This window comes from Petromyzon marinus, chromosome 43 (assembly GCF_048934315.1).
Source record: "Petromyzon marinus isolate PM22_M1 ecotype Great Lakes invasive population chromosome 43, UKy_Petmar_22M1.pri1.0, whole genome shotgun sequence".
In the NCBI taxonomy this organism is placed as follows: Eukaryota; Metazoa; Chordata; class Hyperoartia; order Petromyzontiformes; family Petromyzontidae; genus Petromyzon; species Petromyzon marinus.
Genome location: NC_133709.1, coordinates 10,868,335 through 10,891,235, shown reverse-complemented (window position 1 = coordinate 10,891,235; position 22,901 = coordinate 10,868,335). Strand labels below are relative to the sequence as shown.

General features: G+C 56.2%; 1 long non-coding RNA gene across 2 annotated transcripts in view; it reads right to left on the bottom strand.

Moving 5' to 3' along the window:
* Positions 1 to 22,596, bottom strand: part of LOC142930809 (uncharacterized) — a 52,963-nt gene extending 30,367 nt beyond the window's left edge. For both annotated transcript variants that reach the window (XR_012946781.1, XR_012946782.1), the window contains exons 1-2: positions 20,218 to 22,596; positions 7,437 to 7,571 (exon numbers count right to left, since the gene is read on the bottom strand). This is a non-coding gene — a long non-coding RNA (uncharacterized LOC142930809). The remainder of the gene's footprint in view (positions 1 to 7,436; positions 7,572 to 20,217) is intronic.
* Between the last annotated feature and the right edge of the window lie 305 nt (positions 22,597 to 22,901).

Here is a 22,901-nt window from a genome sequence, read left to right as displayed (position 1 = left end):
AGTCGGCTGGTGAGGAGTCGGGTGGTGGTGAGGAGTCGGCTGGTGAGGAGTCGGGTGGTGAGGAGTCGGATGGTGAGGAGTCGGGTGGTGAGGAGTCGGGTGGTGGTGAGGAGTCGGCTGGTGAGGAGTCGGCTGGTGAGGAGTCGGCTGGTGAGGAGTCGGCTGGTGAGGAGTCGGCTGGTGAGGAGTCGGGGTGGTGAGGAGGAGTCGGCTGGTGAGGAGTCGGCTGGTGAGGAGGAGTCGAGGTGGTGAGGAGTCGGCTGGTGAGGAGTCGGCTGGTGAGGAGTCGGGTGGTGAGGAGTCGGCTGGTGAGGAGTCGGCTGGTGAGGAGTCGGGGTGGTGAGGAGGAGTCGGCTGGTGAGGAGTCGGCTGGTGAGGAGGAGTCGAGGTGGTGAGGAGTCGGCTGGTGAGGAGTCGGCTGGTGAGGAGACGGGTGGTGGTGAGGAGTCGGGTGGTGAGGAGTCGGCTGGTGAGGAGTCGGGTGGTGGTGAGGAGTCGGGTGGTGAGGAGTCGGGTGGTGGTGAGGAGTCGGCTGGTGAGGAGTCGGGTGGTGAGGAGTCGGCTGGTGAGGAGTCGGGTGGTGGTGAGGAGTCGGCTGGTGAGGAGTCGGGTGGTGAGGAGTCGGCTGGTGAGGAGTCGGGTGGTGGTGAGGAGTCGGCTGGTGAGGAGTCGGGTGGTGGTGAGGAGTCGGCTGGTGAGGAGTCGGGTGGTGAGGAGTCGGCTGGTGAGGAGTCGGGTGGTGGTGAGGAGTCGGCTGGTGAGGAGTCGGGTGGTGGTGAGGAGTCGGCTGGTGAGGAGTCGGGTGGTGAGGAGTCGGGTGGTGAGGAGTCGGCTGGTGAGGAGTCGGGTGGTGGTGAGGAGTCGGCTGGTGAGGAGTCGGCTGGTGAGGAGTCGGGTGGTGAGGAGTCGGGTGGTGGTGAGGAGTCGGGTGGTGGTGAGGAGTCGGGTGGTGGTGAGGAGTCGGCTGGTGAGGAGTCGGGTGGTGGTGAGTCGGGTGGTGGTGAGGAGTCGGCTGGTGAGGAGTCGGGTGGTGAGGAGTCGGATGGTGAGGAGTCGGGTGGTGAGGAGTCGGGTGGTGGTGAGGAGTCGGCTGGTGAGGAGTCGGCTGGTGAGGAGTCGGCTGGTGAGGAGTCGGCTGGTGAGGAGTCGGCTGGTGAGGAGTCGGCTGGTGAGGAGTCGGCTGGTGAGGAGTCGGGGTGGTGAGGAGGAGTCGGCTGGTGAGGAGTCGGCTGGTGAGGAGGAGTCGAGGTGGTGAGGAGTCGGCTGGTGAGGAGTCGGCTGGTGAGGAGTCGGGTGGTGAGGAGTCGGCTGGTGAGGAGTCGGCTGGTGAGGAGTCGGGGTGGTGAGGAGGAGTCGGCTGGTGAGGAGTCGGCTGGTGAGGAGTCGGCTGGTGAGGAGTCGGCTGGTGAGGAGACGGGTGGTGGTGAGGAGTCGGGTGGTGAGGAGTCGGCTGGTGAGGAGTCGGGTGGTGGTGAGGAGTCGGCTGGTGAGGAGTCGGGTGGTGAGGAGTCGAGGTGGTGAGGAGTCGGCTGGTGAGGAGTCGGCTGGTGAGGAGTTGGCTGGTGAGGAGTCGGCTGGTGAGGAGTCGGGTGGTGAGGAGTCGGCTGGTGAGGAGTCGGCTGGTGAGGAGTCGGGTGGTGAGGAGTCGGCTGGTGAGGAGTCGGGTGGTGGTGAGGAGTCGGCTGGTGAGGAGTCGGGTGGTGAGGAGTCGGGTGGTGAGGAGTCGGCTGGTGAGGAGTCGGCTGGTGAGGAGTCGGCTGGTGAGGAGTCGGCTGGTGAGGAGTCAGGTGGTGGTGAGGAGTCGGGTGGTGAGGAGGAGTCGGCTGGTGAGGAGTCGGCTGGTGAGGAGTCGGGTGGTGGTGAGGAGTCGGCTGGTGAGGAGTCGGGTGGTGGTGAGGAGTCGGGTGGTGAGGAGTCGGGTGGTGAGGAGTCGGCTGGTGAGGAGTCGGCTGGTGAGGAGTCGGCTGGTGAGGAGTCGGCTGGTGAGGAGTCGGGGTGGTGAGGAGGAGTCGGCTGGTGAGGAGTCGGCTGGTGAGGAGGAGTCCAGGTGGTGAGGAGTCGGCTGGTGAGGAGTCGGGTGGTGGTGAGGAGTCGGCTGGTGAGGAGTCGGGTGGTGAGGAGTCGGCTGGTGAGGAGTCGGGTGGTGAGGAGTCGGCTGGTGAGGAGGAGTCGAGGTGGTGAGGAGTCGGGTGGTGAGGAGTCGGCTGGTGAGGAGTCGGGTGGTGGTGAGGAGTCGGGTGGTGGTGAGGAGTCGGGGTGGTGGTGAGGAGTCGGCTGGTGAGGAGTCGGCTGGTGAGGAGTCGGGTGGTGGTGAGGAGTCGGCTGGTGAGGAGTCGGGTGGTGGTGAGGAGTCGGCTGGTGAGGAGTCGGGTGGTGGTGAGGAGTCGGGTGGTGAGGAGTCGAGGTGGTGAGGAGTCGGGTGGTGAGGAGTCGGGTGGTGAGGAGGAGTCGGCTGGTGAGGAGTCGGCTGGTGAGGAGTTGGCTGGTGAGGAGTCGGCTGGTGAGGAGTCGGGTGGTGAGGAGTCGGGTGGTGAGGAGTCGGGTGGTGGTGAGGAGTCGGCTGGTGAGGAGTCGGGTGGTGGTGAGGAGTCGGGTGGTGAGGAGGAGTCGGCTGGTGAGGAGTCGGCTGGTGAGGAGTCGGGTGGTGGTGAGGAGTCGGCTGGTGAGGAGTCGGGTGGTGAGGAGTCGGCTGGTGAGGAGTCGGGTGGTGGTGAGGAGTCGGCTGGTGAGGAGTCGGCTGGTGAGGAGTCGGGTGGTGGTGAGGAGTCGGGTGGTGAGGAGTCGGCTGGTGAGGAGTCGGCTGGTGAGGAGTCGGCTGGTGAGGAGTCGGCTGGTGAGGAGTCGGCTGGTGAGGAGTCGGGGTGGTGAGGAGGAGTCGGCTGGTGAGGAGTCGGCTGGTGAGGAGTCGGGTGGTGAGGAGTCGGGTGGTGAGGAGTCGGCTGGTGAGGAGTCGGCTGGTGAGGAGTCGGGTGGTGGTGAGGAGTCGGCTGGTGAGGAGTCGGCTGGTGAGGAGGAGTCGAGGTGGTGAGGAGTCGGCTGGTGAGGAGTCGGGTGGTGGTGAGGAGTCGGCTGGTGAGGAGTCGGGTGGTGAGGAGTCGGGTGGTGAGGAGTCGGGTGGTGGTGAGGAGTCGGCTGGTGAGGAGTCGGGTGGTGAGGAGTCGGCTGGTGAGGAGTCGGGTGGTGAGGAGTCGGCTGGTGAGGAGGAGTCGAGGTGGTGAGGAGTCGGGTGGTGAGGAGTCGGCTGGTGAGGAGTCGGGTGGTGGTGAGGAGTCGGGTGGTGAGGAGGAGTCGGGTGGTGGTGAGGAGTCGGCTGGTGAGGAGTCGGCTGGTGAGGAGTCGGGTGGTGAGGAGTCGGCTGGTGAGGAGTCGGCTGGTGAGGAGTCGGGTGGTGGTGAGGAGTCGGCTGGTGAGGAGTCGGGTGGTGAGGAGTCGGGTGGTGAGGAGGAGTCGGGTGGTGAGGAGTCGGCTGGTGAGGAGTTGGCTGGTGAGGAGTCGGCTGGTGAGGAGTCGGCTGGTGAGGAGTCGGGTGGTGGTGAGGAGTCGGGTGGTGGTGAGGAGTCGGCTGGTGAGGAGTCGGGTGGTGGTGAGGAGTCGGCTGGTGAGGAGTCGGGTGGTGAGGAGTCGGGTGGTGGTGAGGAGTCGGCTGGTGGTGAGGAGTTGGCTGGTGAGGAGTCGGCTGGTGGTGAGGAGTCGGCTGGTGGTGAGGAGTCGGCTGGTGGTGAGGAGTCGGCTGGTGAGGAGTCGGCTGGTGAGGAGTCGGCTGGTGAGGAGTCGGCTGGTGAGGAGTCGGCTGGTGGTGAGGAGTCGGGTGGTGAGGAGTCGGCTGGTGGTGAGGAGTCGGCTGGTGAGGAGTCGGCTGGTGAGGAGTCGGCGCCGCTCTCTTCCAGCGGTGAGGGCAAAGAGGACGACGACCCCGGACAGACGCGGCGAGCTCACTCACCATCACTCACCATCACTCACCATCACTCACCATCACTCACCATCACTCACTCACCATCACTCACTCACCACCACTCACCATCACTCACCATCACTCACTCACCATCACTCACTCACCACCACTCACCATCACTCACCATCACTCACCATCACTCACCATCACTCACCATCACTCACTCACCATCACTCACCATCACTCACTCACCATCACTCACTCACCATCACTCACCATCACTCACTCACCATCACTCACTCACCATCACTCACCATCACACACCATCACTCACTCACCATCACTCGCCATCACTCACCATCACTCACTATCGTGCTGTCACGTGAAGTGTCGAACGCCCGCTGGCAGGAGGCCACAGGGCAGACCCAGGTGCCACGGGTCGACTGACTGAGATGACTGGCTGATGCACCACCTGTGCCCCCTACTGTGCCAACCTGCTGTGCTTTAGCCACCCGGTGCTCCGCTCGTTCTTGTGAGCGTCGCTCCTCCACCTTCCGTTGTTGTTGGAGGGCGACTGCCTCCAACTGCCCAGCAGCGTCCTTCACGAGCCTACTCCACAGAGGCCGATCTTGACACCGCTGGTACCAGTCATCGGCAAGTCGACTCAGCTCCACATCCTCCTGTACCACATCACTCCATCTCTTCTCTAGCCCGTGCCGCGCCCGTTTAGCCCCCTCGATCCGGCCGAACAAAAGCTGTCCAGGCATGCGGTAGCTGGGCATGCAGGCTACATGACCCAGCCAACCCAGCCTTGCCTACCGGAGGAGCTCACCAATGGGACTTTATCCAGATCTGTCAAGGATTTGTGAGCTCCTCACACAATCCAGCCTGGTTAAACCCAGGATGGATCGTAGCTAGGACAGCCTAAATGTTTCTAACCGGCGAAGATGTTCCATCAGGGGGGTCCACGTTTCGCAAGCGTAGAGAAGGGAGGGAATGACCGTGGCTGAGAAGACCTGAAGCTTCGTGCGTTGCGATAGACCAGGTAGCTTCCACACAACGTTACACAACTGATGAAAAGATAATGCCCCTCAATTGATTCGGAATGAGACCTCTGCTGTTAAACCGGAACCGGTCATAAGCACACTGCCCAGGTATGGGAAACTCTCCGCTCTCTCCACAACTGCCCGTTTCACCAATTGGGAGTTATGGGGGTGGAGTGTCCGATGGTACAAAATACCCAGGCAGGTGCTTTAGTTTTGGTGGGGTTGATGGTAAGGCCCCACCTCTTAGTGGCACGCTCCAGTCTCAGCAGCAGCGTCTCCAACTCCTCCTCTGACTGAGCAGCTATTACCAAATCATCAGCATACATAACGTGGTTGAGCAATAGGGAGCCATCCCTTGACCGCACCCGGGCATCGATCAGCCTCCCATTATATCTGTACCAAATGGAGATTCTCCCGGTACAGCCATTGAAGGCTTCACGAACTACGTGGTCAAAATAGATGCTAAATAATGTGGGAGCCAGAGGACATCCCCGTCGCACCCCAAGGTGTACAGGGAATGGCTCTGACTCCTGACCACGTAGTTTACCCGGCCCCGCTCACCATCATGAAGGTCCTTAATGATCGTGAGCAGAGGGTCAGGGACTCCAAAAGCACAAAGAACAACCCAGAGCCCAGGCCTACTGATGGTATCATAGGCCTTGACCAGGTCAATAAAGCAGAGATGTAGGTCTTGTTGGAATTCTCTACACCTCTGCTGTAGCAGACGGACAGAAAATATGGCATCTGTGCAGGACCGCCCTTTCCTGAATCCGCATTGGGGTTCCGCAAGCCTCTCCTCAGCGTGCCTGGCAAGGCGATGTTGAATAATCCTTGCCAGGACCTTTCCGGCACACTGAGGAGTGAGATGCCCCTGTAGTTGTTACAGTCTGTGCGGTCCCCCTTCTTAAAGAGGAGGACCACCAGGGCATCCTTCCAATCCTGCGGAACCCGTCCAGTGGTCCAGACTGTTGTTATAATGTCATATAGGGCAGTCTGTGCACAAACGCCACCCTCCCTCAGCATTTCACTTAAGAGATCATCTCTACCCGGTGCCTTTCCTGGTCTCAGACTCCGGATCGCCTTCAGTACTTCCTCAACAGATGGCACCTCAGCCAGCCACTCACAGGGGGTGACTTCTTCCAATATTTGAGGCACTGCAGCCTCAGCAGGGTTATCCCCACTTTGTGCCATGATGTTTTCCTGGCTGAGGGATTTCCCCTCCCCCAGGACCTCACAGAAATGCTCAGCAAATCTGCAAACCTGTTTCTGGGGGTCGGAGATTGGATGACCGTTTTTCCCCTAATGATGGTAATAGGTGTGGCGCTGCAGGTTACTTTTTTGATGGAGTTAATAAGATATTTGCTATCGTGGGCCACTGAGGCAGACTCCATCTCCTCAGCAACCCGCGACCACCACTCATCCTTGCAGCGCCTCATGGCTCTCCGAACCTCCGAGAGAAGGCTGCGGTAAGCCTCCTCATTCTCTGACGTGTGATTCTGTAGCCGATGACAGTGGGCCTGTCGCTTTTTCTCAACCATCCTGAACACCTCCTCTGTCATCCAGGGTGTCTGGGGAGGTCTGGACCGCGTACCCAAAGCAGCCATTGCAGCTGCACGAGTCACAGTCCTAAACCTCGCCCATTTACCCTCGACATCAGGAGGAGTGGGGGACGATGCCAACCCCAGCCGCAAGCGATGATGAAATTCTCGCTTCCAACTGAGACCAGGCCACTTTAGGTTGGAATGGGGTCCTGGGTGTACACCCACCACCGGAGTGGAAGAATGGCGGGCGCATCTTACAGATGACAAGTCGATGGTCAGAGGGCAGATCAGCTCCACGGTAGGTCCTCGTGTCAAGGACATGGGCTCGCATCCGCTGGTCTGTCACTATGTAGTCCAGCAGATGTTCTTGCTTGGACCCGGCATGCATCCATGATGTTGTGTGGATGCGCCGATGCCGGAACAGCATACCCACACACTCACACACTCACTCACCCACACACTCACTCACCCACACACTCACACACTCACTCACCCACACACTCACTCACCCACACACTCACACACTCACTCACTCATCCAAACACTCACTCACCCACACACTCACACATTCACTCACCCACACACTCACTCACCCACACACTCACACACTCACTCACTCATCCAAACACTCACTCACCCACACACTCACACATTCACTCACCCACACACTCACTCACCCACACACTCACACATTCACTCACCTACACACTCACACACTCACTCACCCACACACTCACTCACCCACACACTCACACACTCACTCACTCACCCACACACTCACTCACCCACACACTCACACATTCACTCACCCACACACTCACACACGCACTCACTCACCCACACACTCACTCACCCACACACTCACTCATTCACTCACCCACACACTCACTCACCCACACACTCACTCACATACTGGCACCCCACACACGATGGAAAGCAGTAGAATTTTCGCGTCACCTGCACTTAACGCGCAGAGCCGCTCCCTCTTCCTCCTGCACCCCCCACTCCTCCTCCTCCATCCCTCCTCCTGCGTCGCATCCTCGCAGCAGCAGCAGCAGTAATGGAGAGATCGATACAGGAAGCCTCCTCCAGCTAAAAGGGGAGAGAGGAGAGCAGAGAGGGAACGGTGAGGCTGCTGCGCTCCGTGAGGTCCTCCCCCTTACTCCGTCGCAGCCTCCCATTGATTTTTCCCGGGATGCGATGATTTAAGTCACCCCCCTCCCTCTCACCCCCCCTCCCTCTCACCCACCTCCCTCTCACCCCCCCCTCACCCACAGTAGCCCCAACCTCGCCCCCGACATCACCCCCTCCCCCCTGCCTAGACACTGGCTCAGTGACTGTTAAACTGGCTCAGTGACTGTTTAACTGGCCCAATGACTGTTTAACTGGCTCAGTGACTGTTTAACTGGCTCAATAACTGTCTAACTGGCTCAATGACTGTTTAACTGGCTCAGTGACTGTTTAACTGGCTCAGTGACTGTTTAACTGGCTCCATAACTGTCTAACTGGCTCAATGATTGTCTAACTGACTCAATGACTGTTTAACTGGCTCAATGGCTGTTTAACTGGCTCAGTGACTGTTTAACTGGCCCAGTGACTGTTTAACTGGCTCAATGACTGTTTAACTGGCCCAATATCTGTCTAACTGGCTCAATGACTGTTTAACTGGCTCAGTGACTGTTTAACTGGCTCAGTGACTGTTTAACTGGCTCAGTGACTGTTAAACTGGCTCAAAGACTGTGTAACTGGCTCAATTACTGTTTAACTGGCTCAATGACTGTTTAACTGGCTCAGTGACTGTTTAACTGGCTCAGTGACTGTTTAACTGGCTCAGTGACTGTTTAACTGGCTCAGTGACTGTTTAACTGGTGCAGTGACTGTTTAACTGGCTCAGTGACTGTTTAACTGGCTCAGTGACTATATAACTGGCTCAATGACTGTCTAACTGGCTCAATGACTGTCTAACTGGCTCAGTGACTGTTTAACTGGCTCAGTGACTGTTTAACTGGCTCAATGACTGTCTAACTGGCTCAGTGACTGTCTAACTGGCTCAATAACTGTCTAACTGGCTCAATGACTGTTTAACTGGCTCAATGAATCTTTAACTGGCTCAGTGACTGTTTAACTGGCTCAGTGACTGTTTAACTGGCTCAGTGACTGTTTAACTGGCTCAGTGACTGTTTAACTGGCTCAGTGACTGTTTAACTGGCTCAGTGACTGTTAAACTGGCTCAGTGACTTTTTGACTGGCTCAGTGACTGTTTAACTGGCTCAGTGACTGTTTAACTGGCTCAATGATTGTTTAACTGGCTCAGTGACTGTTTAACTGGCTCAGTGACTGTTAAACTGGCTCAGTGACTGTTCAACTGGCTCAATTACTGTTTAACTGGCTAAGTGACTGTTTAACTGGCTCAATGACTGTTTAACTGGCTCACTGACTGTTTAACTGGCTCAGTGACTGTTAAACTGGCTCAATGAATCTGTAACTGGCTCAATTACTGTTTATCTGGCTCAGTGACTGATTAACTGGCTCAATGACTGTGTAACTGGCTCAGTGACTGTTTAACTGTCTCAATGACTGTTTCACTGGCTCAGTGACTGTTTAACTGGCTCAATGACTGTTTAACTGGCTCAATGACTGTTTAACTGGCTCAGTGACTGTTAAACTGGCTCAGTGACTGTCTAACTGGCTAAATGACTGTCCAAACTGGCTCAATGACTGTTTAACTGGCTCAATGACTGTCTAACTGGCTCAATGACTGTTTAACTGGCTCAATGGCTGTCTAACTGGCTCAATGACTGTTAAACTGGCTCAATGACTGTTTAACTGGCTCAGTGACTGTTTAACTGGCTCAGTGACTGTTTAACTGGCTCAATGACCGTGTAACTGGCTCAGTGACTGTGTAACTGGCTCAGTGACTGTTTAACTGGCTCAGTGACTGTTTAACTGGCTCAATGACTGTCTAACTGGCTCAATGACTGTCTAACTGGCTCAGTGACTGTTTAACTGGCTCAGTGACTGTTTAACTGGCTCAATGACTGTCTAACTGGCTCAATGACTGTCTAACTGGCTCAGTGACTGTCTAACTGGCTCAATAACTGTCTAATTGGCTCAATGACTGTTTAAAAGGCTCAGTGACTGTTTAACTGGCTCAGTGACTGTTTAACTGGCTCAATGATTGTTTAACTGGCTCAGTGACTGTTAAACTGGCTCAATGACTGTTTAACTGGCTCAGTGACTGTTTAACTGGCTCAGTGACTGTTTAACTGGCTCAATGACTGTCTAACTGGCTCAATGACTGTCTAACTGGCTCAGTGACTGTTTAACTGGCTCAGTGACTGTTTAACTGGCTCAATGACTGTCTAACTGGCTCAATGACTGTCTAACTGGCTCAGTGACTGTCTAACTGGCTCAATAACTGTCTAACTGGCTCAATGACTGTTTAACTGGCTCAATGATTGTTTAACTGGCTCAGTGACTGTTAAACTGGCTCAATGACTGTTTAACTGGCTCAATGATTGTTTAACTGGCTCAGTGACTGTTAAACTGGCTCAATGATTGTTTAACTGGCTCAGTGACGGTTTAACTGGCTCAGTGACTGTTAAACTGGCTCAATGACTGTTTAACTGGCTCAGTGATTGTGTAACTGGCTCAGTGACTGTTTAACTGGCTCAGTGACTGTTTAACTGGTTCAGTGACTGTTTAACTGGCTCAATGACTGTCTAGCTGGCTCAATGATTGTCTAACTGACTCAATGACTGTCTAACTGGCTCAGTGACTGTTTAACTGGCTCAGTGACTGTTTAACTGGTTCAATGACTGTCTAACTGGCTCAGTGACTGTCTAACTGGCTCAATAACTGTCTAACTGGCTCAATGACTGTTTAACTGGCTCAGTGACTGTTTAACTGGCTCAGTGACTGTTTAACTGGCTCAATGACCGTGTAACTGGCTCAGTGACTGTGTAACTGGCTCAGTGACTGTTTAACTGGCTCAGTGACTGTTTAACTGGCTCAATGACTGTCTAACTGGCTCAATGACTGTTTAACTGGCTCAATGACTGTCTAACTGGCTCAATGACTGTTTAACTGGCTCAATGGCTGTCTAACTGGCTCAATGATTGTCTAACTGGCTCAATGATTGTCTAACTGGCTCAATGACTGTCTAACTGGCTCAATGATTGTCTAACTGGCTCAATGATTGTCTAACTGGCTCAATGACTGTCTAACTGGCTCAGTGACTGTTTAACTGGCTCAGTGACTGTTTAACTGGCTCAGTGACTGTTTAACTGGCTCAGTGACTGTTAAACTGGTGCAGTGACTGTTTAACTGGCTCAGTGACTGTTTAACTGGCTCAGTGACTGTTTAACTGGCTCAGTGACTGTTAAACTGGCTCAATGACTGTGTAACTGGCTCAGTGACTGTTTAACTGGATCAGTGACTGTTAAACTGGCTCAATGACTGTGTAACTGGCTCAATTACTGTTAAACTGGCTCAATAACTGTTTAACTGGCTCAGTGACTGTTTAACTGGCTCAGTGACTGTTTAACTGGCTCAATAACTGTTTAACTGGCTCAGTGACTGTTTAACTGGCTCAGTGACTGTTAAACTGGCTCAATAACTGTTTAACTGGCTCAATAACTGTTTAACTGGCTCAGTGACTGTTTAACTGGCTCAGTGACTGTTTAAGTGGCTCAGTGACTGTCTAATTGGCTCAGTCACTGTTTACCTGGCTCAATGACTGTTTAACTGGCTCAGTGACTGTTTAACTGTCTCATTAACTGTCTAACTGGCTCAATGACTGTTTAACTGGCTCAGTGACTGTCTAACTGGCTCAGTGACTGTTTAACTGGCTCAGTGACTGTTTAACTGGCACAGTCACTGTTTAACTGGCTCAATGACTGTTTAACTGGCACAGTCACTGTTTAACTGGCTCAATGACTCTGTAAGTGACTGCTTCGCCGGCTCATTGGATGACTGAATCACTAGCTGCCTGCTTGGCTGGCTGGTTCAATGTCTGGCCGTCTAACTCTGTGGCTGACTGAACTGACCGAATCACTCTCCGACTGCCTGTCTGTCTGACTGACCGTCTCTCTGTCCGACTGACTCTCGCTCGGCCTGTGAGCTCACGGCGGCGCCCTTCGCGAGCCGCCTGCCCCGGCCTGGACCCCCTCCAGCAGGGCGGACAGAGTCGAGGGCACGGTAACCCCCCCCACCACCACCACCCAGCCACCACGCAGCCACTACCGGCACGGAGAGGGCACGGAGAGGGCACGCACGCTGGGATATTCGTGGCTCGCCACTCACCCGCATCCAGATTTGAGGCTTCCACCAACCCCCCCCTCCCCTCGAGGTTATATACCCCTGGGCACACCGCCCCCCACCACCCCCACCCACCCCCCCCCACTATCCCCACCCCAATTCCATACCCTACCCGACCCCCCCCCCCACTCACACCGGCACAGCCGCCAGTCATCCCACTCCTCTCCCATTCCTCACCAGCCAACGAAGCTCTCCACCATTTACACCCCCCACCTCTCCCCCCCACCTCTCCCCCCCACCTCTCCCCCCCACCTCTCCCCCCCACCTCTCCCCCCCACCTCTCCCCCCCACCTCTCCCCCCCGCCTCTCCCCCCCCCGCCTCTCCCCCCCCCGCCTCTCCCCCCCCCGCCTCTCCCCCCCCCGCCTCTCCCCCCCCCGCCTCTCCCCCCCCCGCCTCTCCCCCCCCCGCCTCTCCCCCCCCGCCTCTCCCCCCCCCACCTCTCCCCCCCCCGCCTCTCCCCCCCCACCTCTCCCCCCCCCACCTCTCCCCCCCCCGCCTCTTCCCCCCCACCTCTCCCCCCCCCACCTCTCCCCCCCCCACCTCTCCCCCCCCGCCTCTCCCCCCCCGCCTCTCCCCCCCCCGCCTCTCCCCCCCCGCCTCTCCCCCCCCCGCCTCTCCCCCCCCGCCTCTCCCCCCCCGCCTCTCACCCCCCACCTCTCCCCCCCACCTCTCCCCCCCACCTCTCCCCCCCACCTCTCCCCCCCACCTCTCCCGCCTCTCCCCCCCACCTCTCCCCTCCGCCTCTCACCCCCCACCTCCCCTGTCACTCACTCATATACTCACTCACTCACACAAAGGACAAAGATCCCCCGTATAGCCTGTAACAGACTGTTGGGGCAAGTGCTGTTAGCGAGCGCCACCCACCCACGAGGGGGGGGGGGTGGCCAGCACCACGCCCGGCCGCCTTTGTCTCCCCAGTGTTAATCTTTACTGCACACTGCACGAGGTTCTCGTCTGCGGCTGAGTCGACCTAGACGGCTGTCCAGGATCGGTTTAGATTTGTGGAACTAGTCACCGGTGTTGGCCCTGAGCGGGAATCGAACTCGGGTAGCCGGGTCCGTGCCGCAGTGCGCTAACCACTGCGCCACAAACACACTCACACCATCACCATCGCACCTGCTCGCGCGCGTCACACCCTGCGCGTGACATCCACCCCGTGAGTGTGCACCTGTTAGGAACCACGCACACACTGACATACACTGGCATTGATACACACACACTGACATACACACACACTGACATACACACACACTGACATACACACACTGACATACACACACACTGACATTGATACACACACTGACATACACACACACTGACATACACACACTGACATACACTGACATTGATACACACCCTGACATACACACACACTGACATACACACCCACTGACATACACACACACTGACATACACACACACTGACATTGATACACACACTGACATACACACACACTGACATACACACACACTGACATACACACACACTGACATACACACACACTGACACTGATACACACACTGACACTGATACACACACTGACATACACACACTGACATACACACACACTGACATACACACATTGACATACACACACTGACATACACACACACTGACACTGATACACACACTAACACTGATACACACACTGACATACACACACACTGACATACACATACACTGACATACACACACACTGACATACACACACTGACACACACACACTGACATACACACACACTGACACTGATACACACACTGACACACACACACTGACATACACACACTGACATACATACACACTGACATACACACACACTGACATACACACACACTGACATACACACACTGACATACACACACTGACACACACACACTGACATACACACACACTGACACTGATACACACACTGACACACACACACACTGACATACACACACTGACATACATACACACTGACACTGATACACACACTGACACACACACTGACACACACACACACACTGACATACACACACTGACATACACACACACTGACATACACACACACTGACATACACACACTGACATACACACACACACACTGACATACACACACACTGACACTGATACACACACTGACACACACACACTGACACACACACACTGACATACACACACACTGACACTGATACACACACTGACACACACACACACACACTGACACACACACACTGATACTGATACACACACTGACACTGATACACACACTGACATACACACACACTGACATACACACATACTGACACTGACATACACACACACTGACACACACACTGACATACTCACACACTGACATTCACACACACTGACATACACACACACTGATACAACAACAACCGCCATTCGCCACTAAGTGGCGGTGACGTCACCACGACGCTTGTGCCAGGCCATGTGCACCTTGAGGCCACGTGAAGTGTCGAACGCCCGCGGGCAGGAGGTCACGGGGCAGACCCAAGTGCCACGGGTCGACTAAGATGACTGGCTGATGCACCACCTGTGCCCCTACTGTGCCAACCTGTTGTGCTTTAGCCACCCGGCGCTCCGCTCGTTGTTGTGAGCGTCGCTCCTCCGCCCTCCGTTGTTGTTGGAGGGCGACTGCCTCTAACTGCCCAGCAGCGTCCTTCAAGAGCCTCCTCCACAGAGGCCGATCTTGACACCGCTGGTACCAGTCATCGGCAAGTCCACTCAGCTCCACGTCCTCCTGTACCACGTCACTCCATCTCTTCCCTAGCCCGTGCCGCGCCCGTTAAGCCCGCTCGATCCGGCCGAACAAAAGCTGTTTCGGCATGCGGTGGCTGGGCATGCGGGCTACATGACCCAGCCAACGCAGCCTTGCCTGCCGGAGGAGCTCACCGATGAGACTTTGCCCAGATGTTTCAAGGATTTGTGAGCTCCTCACACAATCCAGCCTGGTTAAACCCAGGATGGATCGTAGGCAGGGCAGCCTAAATGTTTCCAACCGGCGAAGATACTCCATTAGGGGGGGTCCACGTTTCGCGAGCGTAGAGAAGGGAGGGAATAACCGTGGCCGAGAAGATCTGAAGCTTCGTACGGAGCGACAGACCAGGTAGCTTCCACACAGCGTTACGCAACCGATGAAAAGATTATGCCGCTCGACAGATTCGGAGTGAGACCTCTGCTATTAAACCGGAGCCGGTCATGAGCACACTGCCCACTGACACACACACTGACACACACACACTGATACAAACACACTGACACACACACACACCGACACACACTGATACCGACACACACACACAGTGACACACACACATACACACTGATACATAAACACACTGGCACATACAGAGACAAAGACAAAGATCCCCCGTATAGCCTTAACAGACTGTTTGAGGCAAGTGCTGTTAGCGAGTAGCGCCTATTAAGGCAGGCACGATGCACAAGGGGGTGGGTCGTCACCACCACGCCCGGCCGCCTTTGTCTCACTGACACGCACAGGCACTTATACCATTGCACCACCACCTCCATATCATTGTAAACCATCACTGCGTGGTAAGTACCATTAGCACCACCTCAACCACCATCACCACAGTGCAACCACCATCAATCACCACCAAAACGCCAAATCGCTGTTACCGCCTTAACCACCTATCGCTGCAACTCCAGTGACCACCACCACGTACACCACCAGCGTGACCACAACAGCAGCAGCGTTACACCCACTTCTCATCCAACACCATCACGATCATCATAGCAACGACCACCATTACCATCATCAACACAACCACATTTACCACCATCATTATCATCACAAGCACCATTGCCATCATCACAATCACAACCACAATTACCATCATCACTACAACCGCCATTATCATCATCATCACAACCACAATTGCCATCATGATCATCATCACGATCACCATAACCATCATCATCATCACCACCCCCACCGTCCCAACCAGCTCCACCAAATCCCACCCCCCCCCCATCCTCCTCCCCTCCACCCTCGCCGTCATTGAGCGCAAAGTGCCCCACGTGACCTCCGAGCAACGCTGAGCGCGCATTAGGGGGTTCAGCGCCCCCCCCCTCATTCCCCTCCCCCCCGCCCCTCTACGCCCCATGCGCTATTCACGGTGGGCAGGGAGTGAAGGGGTGAGGGTCGACAGGGGGGTGGGGGGTGGGGACAATCACCTCCACCCCCTCCCCGTGATAAAAGCCTTACCACCGGATGCTCCCCCAATGCACCCCCTCCCCCCGCCCCCCATATGCCCCCTCCCTCCCCCAATGCCTCTTCCTCCCCCCACTCCCCATATGCCCCCCCCCCACCTCGCCCCCACCCCTCCCTCCCTCGTCTCACTGAGCTCTCGTTCCGAGAGTGGTTCGAGTCGAACCCCCCCCCGCCCCCCCGCCAAGCGATGTCTAAGCCGTGTGTGGCCAGCACTGGGAAAACAAAGGCGGCCGGGTGGTTGGCACGTATTCGAACCGGTCGAGGGTGGTCATGGGGCGCTACGCTTCCACGCTGAGTCAGACGTGTCGGAGGACGGGTGGAAAGTTCCCCACACTTCACCCCACCGGTACGCTGAGACATGCCAATCAATACCCCGAAGATCGAACCATCGTCTATTGCAGGTGCAGTGTCGCCCGCGGTAGGCCCAGGGAGCGTCTAACACAGCGCTAATCACTGCGCCACCGCTCTCCCCCCCCCCCTCCGGCTGCGTTTCAAATTTTTGTTTAAATAAAATTTTTTACTAAACCATATATATATTTTGTATTTTACCAGGTAAGGGCCCACTGAGATATATAGTAGCTCTTTTTCACGAGCGTCCTGGCGATCGCAAATGAGAGCTCAACGAAGTGGCTTCTCATCATCATCAGCGTCGTGTGGAAATCGATAGCCAGATACGTTATAGCATCAGCCAAATACTCACGACCTCCTGTAGATCTGGCGAGGTAGTTAACATCTCCTAGCCACCGTGATGATGATGAGAGAGAGAGAGACACGCAGACTCCAAATATCCAGCAGCAGGCGTCAGGGTAGGGATCGAACCCACGACCTCCTGTATACCTGGCGAGGTAGTTAACATCTGGCCACCGCGGCGCTCATAAACTAGTGACTCGAAAATCACGAGGATCCCGGGGGTCTCCTTCCCTCCAGGAATCGCTGCTGCTATCCATCATCAGCATGATCACCATCATCAGTAACATCAGCAGCATCATCAGTAGCATCAGCAGCAGCATCATCATCATCAGCAGCAGCAGCATCATCCGATTGCTTGGTCTTTTACGCAAGCAAACTCTGGACCGGTTTCGCTCTGCTGGGTCTCATCAGCAGCAACACGAGCTGCTGCTGTTGCTGCTGGTGCTGGTGCTGCTGCAGCTGCTGCAGCTGCTGCTGCTGGTGCTGCTGCAGATGCTGGTGCTGCAGCTGTAGCAGCTGCTGCTGCTGCAGCTGCAGCTGCTGGGTGGAATACCAAGGGACCGATGGGCTACCAGCCCTTCTTGGGTTTACACGTGTGTGTGTATGTTGAACTTCTTTCTCACCGTACGTAGCAAAACGTGCTAATCGGAGGTGTGGGGGAAGAGCCACCAACACTGAACACAACAAAAAGCAGTGCTAAAGAAATGAGTTTGTCAATCTAGATGATGATGCTGCTTTAAAAGTGGCGTACCTCCCAGTTGCTACCTATTATCGGAAGGAAAGAGCGCGTTCCAGACGGCCGCAGAATCGCCATCTGAAAGCGCCACGTGATGATGCAGTGACCGCCACCAGCGCTTCTGTTCGATGGTTCGCAGCCAAACTCCGCTACTGCTGCTTCAGCTGCTGCCGTGACGATGGTTCATGTGATGGTTCATAGCTCCTTGACAAGGGCAGCGATGTGCTGCGGTTCTATTGTGATGATGTCGTTGATTGATTGATGGCCAGTTCGCTTCATTGATTAGGCGATGCGCTCATCGATGGTGATGGTTGATCCCGTGATGCACTTCCAACATCGATCGAATATCGATGGCGTTATTGATGTCGCGATCGGCCTATCAGCGGCGTGTTGGGCGCGTGACGATGGGATGCGTGTGCGTGATGGTGGGCGTGACGATGTGATATGATGATGCGCGTGACGATGTGGTGCGTGTGTATGCTGATAGGTATGATGATGTGATGCGTGTACATTGTGATGGGCATGATGATGTGATGCATCTGCGTGATGATGGGCGTGACGATGTGATATGATGATGCGCGTGACGATGTGATGCGTGTGTATGCTGATAGGTATGATGATGTGATGCGTGTACATTGTGATGGGCATGATGATGTGATGCATCTGCGTGATGATGGGCGTGATGATGTGATATGATGATGCGCGTGACGATGTGATGCGTGTGTATGCTGATAGGTATGATGATGTGATGCGTGTACATTGTGATGGGCATGATGATGTGATGCATCTGCGTGATGATGGGCGTGATGATGTGATATGATGATGCGCGTGACGATGTGATGCGTGTGTATGCTGATAGGTATGATGATGTGATGCGTGTACATTGTGATGGGCATGATGATGTGATGCATCTGCATGATGATGGGCGTGATGATGTGATATGATGATGCGCGTCACGATGTGATGCGTGTGTATGCTGATAGGCAGGGGTGGAGCCAGGATTTTCAGCCCGGGGTGACATTCAACAAATGTTAATTTCAAGAATGATTTAGAGAGAGTCAGGCTGTTGAACTTAGACGCCACCGCTTGGCGACACGCTCTGACAATGCAGTTGCACTGAATCCGCCAGACCGAGAATCGTACACTTATACAGCAGAATGTTTCAGATTTTCGATTTTTTTTTATTTTTTTTTGTTCGGGGGTGACAATTGTCTACCCTGTCACCCCCCCCCCCCCCCTGGCTCCGCCCCTGCTGATAGGTTCGACGATGCGACGTCCAAGAGGTGGTTGTCCTATGGACAAACTCTACCCCGCCGTATGCGTGCCACAGCTCCACCGCTACCCTCACGGGGACAAGCGGACTGAGAAACGGACGAACGTTCCGACTCGACTTCAACGCGCAAGAGGTGATCGCGGATTGATGTCACGCTCGATTTCACGACGACGACGACGACTCTTGGATGTTGAGAGAAGTCGTAAGGCACCCTAGAGGGCGCGGGGGTGGGGGGCCGTTTGTCTTAGCACGGGATCGCGATCATACAGAGACCCCCCCACCACTCTTGGATAAATCACTCCAAATCAGCCAAGAACTCAGTTATGTGCAGCCCCTGCAACGTCCCTCTCACGCGACTGCTGGCGGAAGGACCCCCCTCCCGCTACAACAGCCCCCCCCCCGGCTGTAGTAGACAGCCCCCCCCCCCCCCGTCCCCACCCTTGTCCAATGTCCACCAGCCTTGGTTCTGCTGCTGATGACACACTGAATGTCGAAGCATTGGTTCAAGCAAAGCCTGACTGCCTGCTGCTGCTGATGATGACACACTGAATGTCGAAGCATTGGTTCAAGCAAAGCCTGACTGCCTGCTGCTGCTGATGATGACACACTGAATGTCGAAGCATTGGTTCAAGCAAAGCCTGACTGCCTGCTGCTGCTGATGACACACTGAATGTCGAAGCATTTGTTCAAGCAAAGCCTGACTGCCTGCTGCTGCTGATGACACACTGAATGTCAAAACCAACCCTTGCCCTATAAACATCCGGGCAGTTCACCGGCATTGGCTCAAGCGAACTTTATTCTGCTGATGAGAGACTGAATGTCGAAACCACTCCAGTGGTTTTGGTATTGTTTAGTCGACTCAGTCTTAAGTGAGTAAGTGCCTGGTGCGGTGAGTCAACATCAGCACTAGGGAGACAAAGGCGGCCGGGCGTGGTGCTGACCACCCACAACCTCATGCGTGTGCCATGCGCTGGCCATCGTAGGCGCTGTTCGCTAACGGCACTTGCCCCCAACAGTCTGTTAAAGGCTACACGGGGGATCTTTGCCTTTGTACGTTACGATAAGTGGATGCCAGAGCATATAATGTTACTCATATCAACGTGTGCACGTGTAAGTGCACTTAGCGTGTGTAAGTTCGTGTGTGTGTGTGTTGCTGCGGGGGGAGCGGTGGCGCAGTGGTTAGCGCGCTGCGCTACGAACCCGGCGACCCGACTCCGATTCCCGCTCGCGGCCAACACCACCAGTGACGATTATTCTGAACCGCGTCCCGGGCCTCCCCCTAGGTTGACTCAGCCTCAAATGAGTAGCTGGTGCGGTGTGTAAACATCGGCACTGGGGAGACAAAGGCGGTCGGGCGTAGTGCTGGCCACCTACCCCCTCGTGTGTGTACACGTGTGTGTGTGCACGTGTGTGTGTACACGTGTGTGTGTGTGTACACGTGTGTGTGTGTGTGTACACGTGTGTGTGTGTGTGTACATACGTGTAGTGTCGCACTGGCAGTCCCCAGGCAGCGGTGTAGACCTTGACCGCTCCTCGCCCGCGCGCGTCGCCCCGGGGTTCACCGATTTCCGGGCGCGCCAGGCAGAGTCGCCCTCTCCAGCGCCGGCGGTGGTGTTCCAGGAACTCCGTCCAAGCAGCTTGGAACTTCGCTCCCTCCCTCCCTCTTCCCCCGTCTCCGTGTCTCTCTCCTCTTGTCTCTCTGCGTCTCTCCCATCCCTTCCCCCATCTCCGTGTCTCTCCTCTTGTCTCTCTGCGTCTCTCCCATCCCTTCCCCCATCTCCGTGTCTCTCCTCTTGTCTCTCTGCGTCTCTCCCATCCCTTCCCCCATCTCCGTGTCTCTCCTCTTGTCTCTCTGCGTCTCTCCCATCCCTTCCCCCATCTCCGTGTCTCTCTCCTCTTGTCTCTCTGCGTCTCTCCCATCCCTTCCCCCATCTCCGTGTCTCTCGCCTTTCTCTGTATCTCTCTCTCTATCTCTCTCTCCTCTCTCTGCTAGACGCACTCCAACGAGAGGGCATTAATCACGCGGCGTTAATTCTGTGAGCCTCCCTCGCCTCTCTCTCTCTAAGTCTCCTCTCCCGCTGCTACGCGCGTGCGGCTCTCTCGCACCCCCCCCCTCCCCCCATGGGACAGCAGACGGAGGAAGAGCCAGTGGACGAGGAGGAAGAGGAAGAAGGAAGAAGAAGAGGTGGAAGAGGACGATGAGGAAGAGGAGACGGAGGAGTTCCGACTGAGTCTTGGGCTGAGTTTGAAATCCGCGCGCTCCCTCTCTCTCGCTCCCTCTCTCCCTCGCTCTCTCCATCCTCACCTGCTCCACCACCAATCATCGCCGCCGCCGCTGATACTGAGACGTCGGCTCCCCCATAATTGCTTCCCCTCTCTCTCCCTCCTCCAATTCGCCCCCCCCCCGCCCCTCCGTTCCATCTCATCTCTTCCTATCCGCACACACGCGCGCAACGCAACACGCCCGAGCGACGAGTTGCATGCAACCTGGTCGCGTGAAACTCAGCCGCACGCAACTCGGTCGCATGCAACGCAGTCGCTTGGTTGTACGTATATATATGTGCGCACACACGCGCGCACACACACATACACGTGTGCGCGTGGAAACCTTCCCTTCCACCAGAGTCGCGCACGCGATTCATGTTTTCATCCTCGGTGCGCCGTGACGTCCGGAGGACGTTTCCAGCAACGTAGTTTTGTTGTTGTTGCCTCGTCGTGGTGGTGGTGTTGATGTTGCTCACGATTGTTCGGTCGATGCCGCCCGTGTCCCGTTATTTAACCACGTGGAGAGAGAGAGAGAGAGACAGAGAGAGAGACAGCGAGAGAGACAGCGAGAGAGACAGAGAGAGACAGGGATAGACAGCGAGAGACAGAGAGAGACACAGAGAGAGAGACAGCGAGAGACAGAGAGAGACAGAGAGAGACACAGAGAGAGACAGCGAGAGAGACAGAGAGACAGCGAGAGAGACAGCGAGAGACAGCGAGAGAGACAGCGAGGGGAGATGGGGGAGGGAGATGGCGAGAGACGCGGCGCTCACAACAGATAGAGAGACACCTTTAGCACGCGTTTGCAATAGCCGCCTTGTTATTGTTGTTGTTGCTGGTTGTTGTTGTTGTTGTGGTGGTGGTGATTGACCATCTTTTCTTCCCCGGATTCAGAGTCTCGGCTGCGTGATGATGAAGATCACAATGACGACGACGACGACGATGTAGCCGTGCAGGTTGGCTGGAGGTCTTCAAACCTCTCGCTTCGGGGAAATCTCTCCCGCAAGGAGGACGCATAAGTTCACATTCTACCCCGGGGGCCGCGTTGCCGTGAACCCAGCCGTCGGCGGTCGGGGCTGAGCTCGAGCGGCCACGCGTTCCGGAGGGGGACGTCGCGACACGTGCCGCTTGACGGCACGGGCCCCGAGTTCGTCCCGCGGCGACGCCGGGGGTTCTCACCACGGGGTTCAGAGAGGGACCCCCCGCCCCCACGCCACTTCACTCCTCGCCACGGATGCCGGCGGCTACAGCCACGGCGCGTGGTCGAGACATCAGCAGCAGCAGCAGCGGCACCACCACCGCCACCGCCAACCACCGCAAGCAACAGCCACAGCACACGAGCGCACGTGCGTTCCAGAAGTGTTTCTGCCCGTCGATGCTCGAGTGGGGCGGCTTAGGAGGCCACGATAATGACGCGGAACGGACGAGGCTCGTGAAAGAGCAACGCGAGAAGCAGCAGCAGCAGCACCCGCTGTGTGTGTGTGTGTTCTGTGTGTACAGCAGGGTCCAGCCTGCCGCTTATATACAGCACAGCCGGCCGGATTGACAGAGGCGGCGGCGGCGGTGGTGGTGGTGGTAGCGGCGGCGTCTCCCATCGCTACACCCCCCCCCCTAACCCCCCCATCAGCCACCACCCGGCCTCCCTCCCCCCATCAGCAGCACCCCTCCCACCACATCATCATCATCATCCCCGCACGCCAGCACGGGATGCCCGCTCTCCACCCCCCCCTCCTCCTCCATCACTTGGCAGCACAGACGAGGAGGAGGAGGAGGAGGATGCGAGTCGGTGTAGTAGTAGGAGGAGGTGTTGGGAATGAGAGACAGGAGCAGAGGGTTATAAGGGTGGCCGCGTGGCGAGATGGCTGGGTGGGTGGGTGGTGGTGGTGCAGCATGGCATGG